This window comes from Lytechinus variegatus, chromosome 8, assembly GCF_018143015.1.
Source record: "Lytechinus variegatus isolate NC3 chromosome 8, Lvar_3.0, whole genome shotgun sequence".
Classification (NCBI taxonomy): domain Eukaryota; kingdom Metazoa; phylum Echinodermata; class Echinoidea; order Temnopleuroida; family Toxopneustidae; genus Lytechinus; species Lytechinus variegatus.
This window is the reverse complement of record NC_054747.1, coordinates 29,457,900-29,471,178: the sequence shown is the minus strand read 5'-3', so window position 1 is coordinate 29,471,178 and position 13,279 is coordinate 29,457,900.

Below are 13,279 nucleotides of genomic sequence, written 5' to 3'. Positions count from 1 at the left end.
TCATCAAAAACTAAAGGAACATGGGTCAGATTCGGACAGCGACTTCAAAGTCATTTGTAGAAGTCTAAACAGTAAGTTCTATAACAATTTTCTTTGATTTATTTCTCAAATTGTCTCAAAATGTTAGATGTCGGTGTACTGTTTAGCACACACAGGAAAACACTTCTACACTTAATAAAAGAAGACGAGGAACTGCAGTATTTTTCTGTGTATTTCAATGATCAAGAACCTCAACAATTTACCGCTTCCGTCCTGTTTCTACCTGACGTCGAATTAGCAGATTCCTCCAGAAACGACCTTAACCTACTTGTCTTAAATTTCTTGCATAAGATTCACCTCTCTCGATCTACCTTACTCTCACGTCAAAATATGTAACGCTACCATTAATGCAGTATCAAACTGCGGATCTCCGATACAGCGGAGGAAGGATACAGAAGAAGAAGCCACGACCACTACACTGCCACCGCCATTGCCCCGTTGGCGCTGGCCGCTGCTCTACGCGGCCGGGACGTGGCTATGACGATAGGGAGTGCTTATGCTTTGTGTTGGCTGAGTTTAGCTCGGGGAGCATTGAATAGATTAGTAATTCGCTCATATTGCCTGATGTTTATTGTCAATGTTTTACAAAAACCGTCTCTGAATACGTTGAATTCATGAATGAATGATTTGTTAATCTAATGTCAAGACTGTCAAAACGTTAATTGTGAAACACGTAGGGCCTACTGCACAACGTTAATTCACTGAAATTGAAAACTTGCCGACAAATAATGTTTTGGAATTAGGCCTATAAATTTGTTGTTGTTGATGGATGTTGGTAAATGAGATAAAATGGAGGTGAAACATGGAAGGGGTCCTAAAGTTTAAAAAATGATAAAGGCTACGCAGCCCCTATAAAGTTACACTCTACCACTCATGGCACGTATGGTGAAATGTGCACTTTGTGTGTGGAACTGTGACTGGACAGAGTGACAAACGATTCCTATTCAATTTTTCTACAGAGGCTGCAATAATTATGCAGAGAAAAATGGCGCTAATGCAGTTTTGCACCGGCTGATTACCAGCATACTGTACCTCGTCACCAAAATTTGTTCCCAAATGTCATGACAGGTCTCTCAGTCACATTTCGATGTTAATACCACCGCTTTTCAAAATATCTGGAACGGCTGTATTTAGTCTTCGATCTCGATGAGTTGATCTAATCCGTAGACATCACTTCGCGGATTGCTTGGATTCGCTGTAATGTTTATTGGGACTGAAGTTAGCGAACAAATCATGCTTACATGTGGCGAACAAACAGCCAACATGCGAATCTTTTGGTCGCATAACTTCGGTCCATATCAACATGACGGCAAATCCAAGCAATCCGCAATATTTTGAAAAGTGGTGGGCATATTGTGTATTGACCTCAAAATGTGTGTAGACAATTTCTGGTGGGGAGTTTTGCTCGAAGTTGGCTGGTGTGAAACTTGTGAAGCATTAATGCGGGAGGGTATTATTAGATTTTTTTCATGGGGCTAGGCATATCAATTTTTAAAGTAAATTTTATCCTTTTTTTTAAGTTTGTCCTGTGATCACATTTTATCTGTTTTTATTTATTTACTGATCAAAACTTGCCTAAAACAATGTCTGGAATTCATCCACTGACATATGATTGTCCATGAATGGATCCATGATTTCTCAAAGGGGGTGGTGGGGCAGATTTTCCCAAGGAAACTTTGAATAACAAGCAAACCAAAAAAGAGATCCTCTTGTATGAGACAATATTTTCAATATAAATATTTGCTGTAACTTTCGAAGGGGGGGGGGAACACTTGTGTAAGAAAGCCACATTCTTATCTTGCTCTCAAGGTGGGGGCACAGGGGTCCATTGCAGAAAGAGTTGCGTTTAAACGCAGGTAAAAAATCAATCGCAAGTCCCAAATGCGCGCTGTTGATTGGTTGAAAATCAAGTTGCGCATGATATTTAGAGTTGCGATTTATTGCAACTCTAAATATACAACGGACCCCAGGTCAAATGTGCCCACTTGGATCCGCTTCTGCGACTGTCAATACCAGGGAAATGGAATTTATGTCATCGATTACCCTCCTTTTGAAAATTGCTGCTCTGGAAATTTGATTTCAGATGACATAGCTATTACTAGTATAAATCATGCACAGTTATAATACAGCCTTGTCTGAACTAAGCTGAACAATATCACATTTCCTTATTGTTTTCTTGAATTCTGAGCTGGTAATCAGAGATCCATGAAAAATATCTCTAAAATTAAAGTTCTAAGATCATTCTTTTTCTATTACTATATTAGTATTCTATTTTTGTTTGTATCTGCACATACATGCAGATTTTACAACACTCAAATTGATTTTATTTCATTTTCAAAGTTTGGACGACGGATACACTGGATGATAAGGTTAATGGTCCAGCCTTATCTGGGAATGACACGACGGGTGTTGAACACAGAAAACGTGCCGTGTACAAGAAAAAAATGGAGTTATGAAAGGTATGTGTGTAAGAATTTTCTTCAGTAGGAAAAATTGCAAAGCTTCATGAGTTAAAACAGATTGTATTCCTGCAGTGGCATAGCTGAAAAAAAAATCAGTATGTTGGCTGAGGGGGAGGGGTGGATGCTTTGTCCTCAGGTATTCATTTGTTGTGGTATTTGTCATCATTGGTGCCTCCCATTAGATAATAGGTTATTTTCTTCCCATCTATGGTTAAACATAAATTTATTTATCATATTTTACAAAATGTTTTGTTGGTATTTGTTAATTGGCACCATTCAATTGAATGGTAGTGTATACTGCAAATTTCTTGATATTTAAAAAAATATATGAACTTCTAAAGAAAGCTTACACACACGACAAGCATTGATGTTTTGAACCCTTAGCTAATATACTGTCCTTTGCATTGTTTTCATCCAATATTTCTTATTACAGCTTCAAGGAATTAATCCTGCCGGGTACCCATTCACTTCACCTGGGTCTAGTGCAGCACAGTGTGGATAGATTTCGGGCTGAAGGAAAACACACCATGGTTAGGACTCAAATTCATGACCCTCTGTTTGTAAGGTGAGAGTCAGAACCACTAGACCATGACGTACCCAAGCTGATGTCATATCCCCACTTGTTCTTTTGTATTTTATTACAAGAAGTCGTGCTTATTTACACTTTGTCCTCCGAGAACTATAAAAAATGGAGTGAAAATTTATTTCAAAGACATGTCCACCCTAACAAAATGTTGATTTGATTAAAAAGAGAAAAATCAAACATAAAAATCGGATGAAAAATAAGAAAGGTATGACATTTTTAAGTTTCACTCAATTTCACTTAATAGTTATATGCATATCCTGGTCGGTATGCAAATGAGGGAACTGATGACATCACTCATTCACTTTTCTTTTGTTTTTTTGAATATGAAATATAATTTTCTCCCCATTGACCTATGAAATAAAGTTTTATTTCTCACTGAACATGTGGAGTTACCATTGCTTAACATTATTTGGTTCAGTCCAGTTGGTCCTTATTGTCAAATCTGTAAAATTTGAAATATTGTAGAATTCAAACAATGAAAAACAAACCAAAAAGTTAGGGACATCATCGATTCTCTCATATGCATGTGGGTAAATTGTGCATATAACTATTTTGTGAAATATAAGCGAAATTTCAAAATGTCATAACTTTCTTATTTTGCATCCGATTTTGATGAAATATTTTGCATGATGCTTGCCTGATTTTTCTCTGTTGATTCAAAACAACCTTTTCTGTGGTGGACTTGACCTTTAATGTGAAGATATTCATTGCTGGAAATAATGATATGATACTTGGGACATATCATACACACATGTATGAAAATATTAAATAATTATGATTTCATTTTATACAATAAGCCTAGCAAATATTCCTGACGATCATGTGTACATTAGGTTATATTTTTTACCAAAATATTGTTAAAATTTCAAATTCAATAACTTTGTTATTATTAGATGTTAATGAAATTTTCAGCATGATGCTTTTCTGATTCATTCTCTCCCTACCAAAATCTCCCCTTTTCTCATGCTTTCTTTCTATGGTCCCCTTCATTCTCCTTATAACTATTTTATGTGTAAAATGTAACCAGTCGTCCAACCCATTCGATTGAAGGGCTAGAGGTACTCGAGACTGAAAGTTATGTGATACAATTCAAAGTGTACATCAGACAAACAAAAAGCACTTAAAATTTCATCAAAATTTGTTGAGGATTAACGAAGTTATGACGAATTAAAGTTATTTTTTTGTAAAACTGTTCTCTTCAAGTCCTCATGAATATACAAAATCACAATTTATATATTTTTTGTATTATATGAATTCAAATTTTGTCCAAGCTAGGTTGTAAAAAATTACAATTGACTACTGATTCTGTGTAAGACAATAATCATATTATTTCTCACACATACTTGAGTTATTCATCTGATTCAGCACAGCAAAAACAGACAGAAAAGAAATAAGTGGGTATCTTGTATATATTATTTTCTATATATTTTGCAAAAAGAGGTCTCTATTTTTTATGCTTTTTAGTGTTCCAAATTGAATAATTTTCTTTCCCTATTTTCATTATATTTTCTTTCTATGTGTGATATATTATTTATTTCTTAATGTATCTTTATTGTATTTATGATAAACTTTTGGCATGTTTCTACAGTAAATCATTAAAAACAGTTTATCTTTTCCAGACTCGAATAACCTTATCGCTCTTAATCCAAGCTGTTTCTACAGACCAAATAATCTGATTAACTTGCATTTCGCTTCGCAAATACGGCAGAAATCGGAAAATTCAACCTATAACATCAACATTGCATTTTGGTATGTCAAAAATTGCATCTCGTCAGGAAAATTTTCAAAATTCATGGTAGATCTCACTCATTGTAGCAGGTATACATGTTTCGCGATCAGCTGGCGAGATTAAACAGGCCAGAATATACATGTATGTATACTGTGAGATCGCACTTCTGGGTTCAAGCACTTAAGCCAGACATGAATGCTATTTTGCCCCATGTTTACAGAAAAGTTAAACGGATTTACATGGCAATAACCACCTCTCAAAGATGGTTATGAGAAACCGTATTTTGCGCGATGCAATTTATCAATTAACTGCATCGCGTTTGTTTCTACAGGAAACTTATCCAGGATTCTGGATACTTAGGCGGGTAATACTTTTTAACAATTCTTTGTAGAAACACGCCATTGATATATCTTTTTAGGTGAAAAGAAAAAAGGGAACAATTTGGGGGACGGGGGTACTATTTTCCCCCTTTTGGGGATATTTCATTTCTTCTAGGTGTGGTACCCTTTATTCATTTGGCCATGTGAAGGCTATCGCACATTTTGAGTTTAATCTTCAAAATTTGGTGTTCATTAGTTTGTTGTCCAAATTCTGTCTTGCATGTAAATTTGTTTATAGGAAGATTAACATAATACCTATGTGGAGTGTAATCATTGATCTCTTGTAGTGTCGCGCAGTCACATGTATTCATAATATGGTGCTTTTATGCCATACCTGTCAATACTCTTTTGTACTTGAACTTATCAGTAAAAAAATGTTTATTAATATTGTTGAAAGCAATTACACACAACAGATTTAACATCAAGTATCAGGTTTGTACGCAGAACAGTGGTTTTGCCAAGTACTCAATCCATGTAAAAAGCAATAAGAGAGAACAGGTTTATTCTTGGAAATGTTAGTCTTCATTTGTTGTGTTTTTCAATCAAACTCGATCTGTCTTGATACATGTTTATTTTTTTCATAACAAGATTGACAGAGATATCAACGAGTAGCTAAGACTAAGTCATATATATTAATAACTTATGTGCTTTAATTATAAAGTCTATACTTGTGAATACTCTGTGCCATTTATGCTGTACTTAAACTTCTTATAGTAAAAACAATTTAATGACGTTCTTGAAATAACTGCTTTCATTTATTTTTCTTGTGTATACTTATTCCATTATCAAGCCTACCATTAACCCCAGAGATATGCTGTACACCATTGGTCTACCATTCACTGTACTTTATTGGCTTACTATACATTGCACATCTTTGTTCTTCTGTCTACCATTAGTCTACCATTGAATGTACGCTTGTGGTCTATAGTGTATGACCAATGGTGTTATTTGAATGGTTGACTAATAGTATAGAGTGTATGGTATGACAGTATTGTATGGTAAATGGTAGGTCAATGGTGTACAGTGTATGGTAAGCCAATGGTGTATGGTGTATGGTAAGCCTACGGTGTACGGTGAATAGTAGTTCAATGGTGTATGGTAGGCCAATGGTGTACTGTAAATGGTAGGTCAATGGTGTATGGTAGAATGGTGTAAAGTGAATGGTCAATCAATGGTGAACGGTGTATGGTGGTTGAATGGTGAGTGTCGAATGGTACGCGAATGGTGTACGGTGAATGGTGTACAGTGAATAGTACGCGAATGGTGTACGATGAATGGTACGCGGATGGTGGATGGTACATGAATGGTGTATGGTGTATGGTCAATGGTAGGCGAATGGTGTATGGTGAAAGGCAATTGGTAGGCCAATGGTGTCCAGTGAATGGTGGCTGAATGGTAAATGGTAGGCCAGTGAATGGTGGCTGAATGGTGAATGGTGGTCAATGGTAAACCTGTCTATAGTGGCCATATGGTAGATCAATGGTGAATGGTGTTTGATCAATGGTATATGAATGGTAAATGGTGCTCATGAATATGGTAATAGTAACGTCCCAATTATTTAAATTAGTTTGAATGGTATACCATTGAGGCTTGAATGGTATACCATTGGTGTATGGTGGGTGCTGTGCGAATGGTATTCCAATGGTATATCAATGGTGTATGATAAATGGTAGTCAATGGTATACCATTCAATTTTTTTATAAGGGTACAGTGTGTTCATATTCAACATGACAAATCTGAGCATTTTAAAAATGCGAAAATGTTTTTCCATAGGCCATATGTGAACAAACAACACACACAAACTATTGTCGTGGTGTGCACAGTGTAATTAAGCCGCGCTATTAGATTTGGGTATTTTAACACCTTCAAGCACATTTTTACATAGGCCACTGTGTGGAAATACCTACACTCCCGAGGTGTCACAAACTGGATTTATCTTCACACTTTGAAAATTTGAGTATTTCAAGAGTGTGAAGAACAATTTCTCATAGGGCACTATGTGAACACACTGAGGATACACACACCTACACACACACACACACATAATTGAGGCACTCTCATTGTGCAATTATCTTCACATTATTAAAGTTTGGTATTTCAAAAATGGGAAGAAAAGTTGCACATAGTGGAAGCAAACATCGCTTATTACATTACATTTCCCTTTTTTATCATTTTACTTTTATAGTACGAATCCTGTATTTACGTTGGAATTGTCCTTGTACACTGTAAAAACTGTGGTGTAAAAACTGACACCAATTGGTGTTAATAGAGGACCACACCCTGAGGTGTTAAAATTACCCCCTAAAGATTGAACATAACACCAAATAGTGTAAATGTAACAACCAAATGTGTTGTAATAACACCTATAGGTGTAAAGCTAACACCACCAATTTAACCCCGGTGTAAAATTACTGGTGTGTTGTCCTCTATGTACACTGGTTAACACCACATTTTTTTGCTGTGTATGGAATGTTAATGTGGGCGCCTGAAATGTTCTTTCCGGTTTCAATTGCTATAGAATGTGGTTTCCTATTTTTCTCAAGATGGCTTCATTTCCAAATTAATTAGTTGCGGGGGCATTTTCTTCCAAGATAAGAGTATCCTTTCTTTCGAGAGGCAATCACCATTTTAAAAGAAACATCCAAGGTTTCTTTGTTTACGCCTTGTAAAGGGGAAGGTTGAAGGGGAATCAAGGAATTATGATATACACGTATACACCCTAAAATGTTGTGCAACATACAGTTGGAAATAATGTATATATATTGTGTACATATATTCTGTCCAATTATCCAGTTGAGCAAATTAATTACCAAAATATTTTTTATTACAAAACTTGGACAGATTTCAACCAATAGTTGTTAGACAGCATGTTGCCAAGTGATAATAAAAAATGGGCTTTTTTGCCTAACCTATTTGAGAGTGTGAAAAGGTTGAAAAAGTAATTATTAGTGTGGACAGAAAGAAAATATATGCTTACTGCCCTGGGAATGAAGATGTTGCACGTTTTGAGTGAATTAGTGGATTTTGATTATTATAAGGGTTGAAAAGGTAATAAGTATGAACAGAGAGAAGATTTCCGTTTACTCCCCAGGGAGTTAAGATGTTGAAAACTACATTTAAATTGATTATTGACCTGCACCTTCATTCATGCCAATTGATGAAACAGGGAATAGTAGGATAATGATAGACGTTGAATATGTAGTGTGATTAGAAATAAGAGATCTACTTACTCCCCATGGAGTGGAGATGTTGCACTTAACATATGAATTGAACAATCAGCATATCGATTTATATACATGGATGAAAAAATACTTGCTCCATTATAGTAGTGTAATCGCTTTCGGAAAAAAAATATTTGAAAGAAGGGATTCGTGGTTGATTAAAACTTTCACATTTCGTATTGAAGGCAAAATTAATCATTTTGAAAGAATTTAAAGGAATTGGATTTTTCGTCTAGTCGCTCGAAAATGTTCTAGAAAGGATTTACTACGCTATCTCCTGGACTCTACAAAATTTATTGCCTCATTAAGGCATTGAATATCAATATCTGTCATTAAGTGAACTAAATACAGTTATTGAGAATGGTCTGTTAAGGACTATGCAAAACATCATTTCAGACGTTTTGCCTAAGATGGACTTAACGGCGGTCGTACGTAGATCGTAATTTGCCAAGTGTACAATATCTCATGGAGCTTCTGGATAATTAAAATCCGTACGTTCTCTCTGCGACATCATTATGATTTATGTATAACCGTAATGTATTTTCGGCAATTTGCCAATAACAGAGATACAAATCAATGAGCAAATACAATTTTATAGGTAAACTTTATTTCCAAAGCAAATTCAAATAATTCGATAAAAGAATAATCACGAATCAATAGATACGTACAAATAATAGGTTAAAAAAACCCAGAAAACATAAAAAAAAATATATTTCACACAGAATAAATGCAGCTTATTCATTGGAAAATAGGGAGTGCAAAAGCCAAGTTATGTTTTGTATGAAATACACCAAAGAGATGAATAATCTAAGAATTGAAAATGATTAGTAGTACCATTATATGACAAAACATTGACAGTACTATAGGGAAAAGGGAAAATTAATACGAATTAAAAAGGTGAGTCTCATATTTTTTCAATTATCATGTTGGAGGTTGAATGTGGGTTCTGGGGCCTGTGTGACAAAGAGTTTGTTTAATATTATTATCATTATATTTCCACTTATGGAATTTATGACGGGATCTGTCTTTGAAACTATGAATTTTAGAATGAAAAGAAAACATATTCACAGCGTTTGTGGATCGAAATGTTGCATAAAAGTGAAGATTTGTAATTTATCAATGTTAAATATTGTGAGGGTTCTCATGCGTTAGAATAAGGGGATGTGTGTGCTAAATAAATTGATTTTGTAATAATTGCTCTTTTCTGTAACGTAAATAACATCCCGACCCTTTTACTATAATTATTTCCGAAAATTGAGTTACAATACATCAGTTGTGGTAAAATATATATACATTTTACAATCGATTTAAAATTTTAAGAAATGCAATAATAAAAAAGAATGATACAGAAGAAACACATAAATCATCATTACTTATTATTATTCAAATCAACATTGAATACTCTTCTTTTTAATCTAAAATTGTTGTTCACTCACGGACGCATATACAATGATTTTCGAAAGTAACATTATGAATTTTTGCTCGAATATTATTTTCTAAAAATTCTTGCGGCACATTTTTAACGGCTTAGATCCGGTTTTTTCACACATTATATTCCAAACCTACTCTCATAAGGCTCTTTTAGGATCTAATTGAAATTAGAAAAACATGAAAGATAAAAACTGCCTTAATGCATAGATAATAAAGCTTTCCCTCCGGAGCCGTGCGCAATTTTCTTTATGAGTTTTGCAATTGGCATAATATTTGTCGTCTGGATAAAGCAATTTTCTACGAAACGCCTATTTTAACGATCCTGACTGCTAAAACTAATCGCGTGATATAATCTTCGATTGATATCGACTCGTTATTTGGGTGTGCGTGTGTGTGTATGGGCGTGTTCCCAATCTTATAATTGATTCTATTTGTAGACGACTGTACATATTTGCTATAATCTTTTTTGTTGTTAAACTGGCATTTGATGGAATGAAAAGGTGTGTATGTTGGTAGAGGTGTGTTGGTGTGTGTGTGTGTGTGTGCGTGGCCGTGTGTGTGTGCCTGACAGTACTGTACCAAGCTGGGGACGAGTGTTCTCACTTTCCAGGTTATTGATAGTATCTGTAAATTTCGGTGTTATCGTCTTCGGTTGAAGCTAAAACAATCGTCTTCGGTTGAAGCTAAAACAATTTGTGTTTATGATACGTTTATATGGGGGGGGGGGGCACAGGCTGCTCGTAAAGTTTGGTGATTGATATATATCCATCACATTTGGCGCGGAGGGCTGAAGGGGGAGGGGTGCATATTTATAATCGACAAAATGATGGGGTTTTATCCCGCAATCGATGGTATAAACGTATCATTCAGACTTACGTACATTCTAAATATTGATCATAATAGTAGTAATTAGTAGTAATAATAACAATAATCATGTTAATGATGATGATGATGATAATAACAGTAATAATAATAATAATAATGATAATGATAATAACTATAAGAAGAGGTGGTGAAGAAGAATGACAATTTAAAGATAAAGGCCCGTATTCTGATAGCAGGTTTAACTTAAACTCAGGTTTAAAGTTGTGGTTTAGGTATTGATAGCCAGTGTGTTACATAAATCACTAACAATAGAGATATCATACTTCAGTTCATATGGCTCTCAAAATCATTCATAATTGGCTAGGAAGTATAAATAGATGATTGTCTTCACCATCGATAAATCAGGAAAGAGCACAGCAAACATAAGAAACAAAGAACTTGATAAAAATTTTGATACTTTTGGCTTCCCATACTTAAACCACAACCTTAAACCAGAGTTTAAGTTAAACCTGCTATCAGAAAACGGGTCAAAGGGACTATTAAAGAAGGAGATGATTAAGTCCCAGAGTGATGAGAAGAAGAAGAAAAAAACCACAACCTTAAACAACAATAATAATGATAACATCATATTTATCCAGAATAGACAATTCATTAATGTTCTGTTCTACCAGCAAGCCCCGATTCAAATGACAATATTATTAAAATAATATTTTCATAACCGATGCAATGATAAAAAAATGAAACAAAATATTAGAAAAGAGAGCCCGATTATGCTCATGGCTCTTAATGTAATTTCCTCTGTCCTTTCGTCGTATTCCAAGCTTTATCTCAAAGGTCTTGTAGGATCTCAACAGATAATAATGAAAACGAGAAAGATGTCAATAGATTGCCACTAGTTATTGACAACCACGCTTGAAATTTGCATAACCAAAATTTAAAAAGTTAGAATTCTCATTTCATTGGTTTATAATTTGTATTGTTCTATATCATATTCTAAGTGTTGAAGTAGAACCGTTCAGGTCAAAATGACTAAGTTTACTCTCCTCTTCCTTTAATAGCAGCGATGTTTTGCATTCTAGGGAATGTCATTTTGCGTTGTATTGAATAGTACATGCATTATTTTTGTAATAGTTGTTTTATACCCTCGCAAATTTGACCCCAAGCACGTAGCTTTCCTAACAAAAAGATACCCTTTTTCATTATTTTAGTGCTTTTGACATCCTTATTACGTTACGTACGTAACGTTCCCTATCCTGAAAAAGTCATACCTTTTACGTGTTCTTTTTTGGTCGCGCATGGTATCCACTAGTCAATGTAACTGGCCTCCCCCGAGAGCCGAACAAATACAAATAAAGATGATCACCGATACATCTGATCAATTCATAAAACAAATGCACAATTTGATAACATATTACCATATAGTTATGAAAGTTGGGGGGGGGGGCTGGCTTAAGCAGGTCATATGAAAATGAACCAACAATAACACAAAGTAACAAGACACCTACTGTGTTGAGAATTACGGTCATAATAATATTCCTAACAAGTTCGTTATCTAAAGAATCTTGTTTAATATTGAAAGAAGTTTGGTTGGTAGACTAAACGTTCTCTCTCTCTTTTTTACCGTACAAGTTATTACTGATAATATCTTTATGATAATATTTCCAATTATTTCAAAGTAAAAAAAAATAAATTTTACCTTTAAAAGGGCGTAAGTGAAAACCAGGAAAGGATCCGCGGCTTTCCCATTCCTTGCGGGAAATGAATTTTAATGTAAAACTGAGTTAGGCCCTTTTGTGACTGGGTTTTCCAGACACGAGGATTTAAGGCTCAAGCATGCATTTCTTATGATTCCAATTGATTTTATTTCCTCGTTCCACGTCGTTCCTTGAGGCGTAAAAAATTACACCATAGCGAAAAAACAAGTTCTTATAGATCATTTTAAATTGCTGAAAACAGCTCATAATTACGAGGACGATAATAACGAAAATGACAATAACAAGAAAACATCAAGGGTAATCTCTTGTGTTCAAGCGAGGGAGGGGGACTCCTGGGCCGTCGTCCTAGAAAGTTCCATGGCAAAGACATACACACTTAAGCAGGAAAGCTAAGTGTTACAAAGAAAAGGCACATAGGTTACAATATGATTGTTTGAAAATGATGGTGCGGCTAATTGTACAGCTATTTTCTTTTGATTTAAGGTTTTGGCTCGTCCTCTTTGATAGCTCGCATTTAAACTAGAAATGCTATCACCTTAAACAAACATATTCTGCATCCTGCATTATAAAGCTCATTATGCCACTGACATTAAGAAGAAATTAATCATGAAAATAGTAATAATAAATTTAGTAATGATGACGATAATAATTATAATTGTGAACATGATTACGATGATACTTCTACTTCTACTACTACTACTACTACTACTACTACTACTACTACTACTACTACTACTACTTCTACTACTACTACTACTACTACTACTACTACTACTACTACTACTACTACTACTACTACTACTACTACTACTACTACTACCTGTCCATCACTACTACTACTTCTACTACTACTACGAAAATGATAATATACATATGTGTGTGTGTCTACAA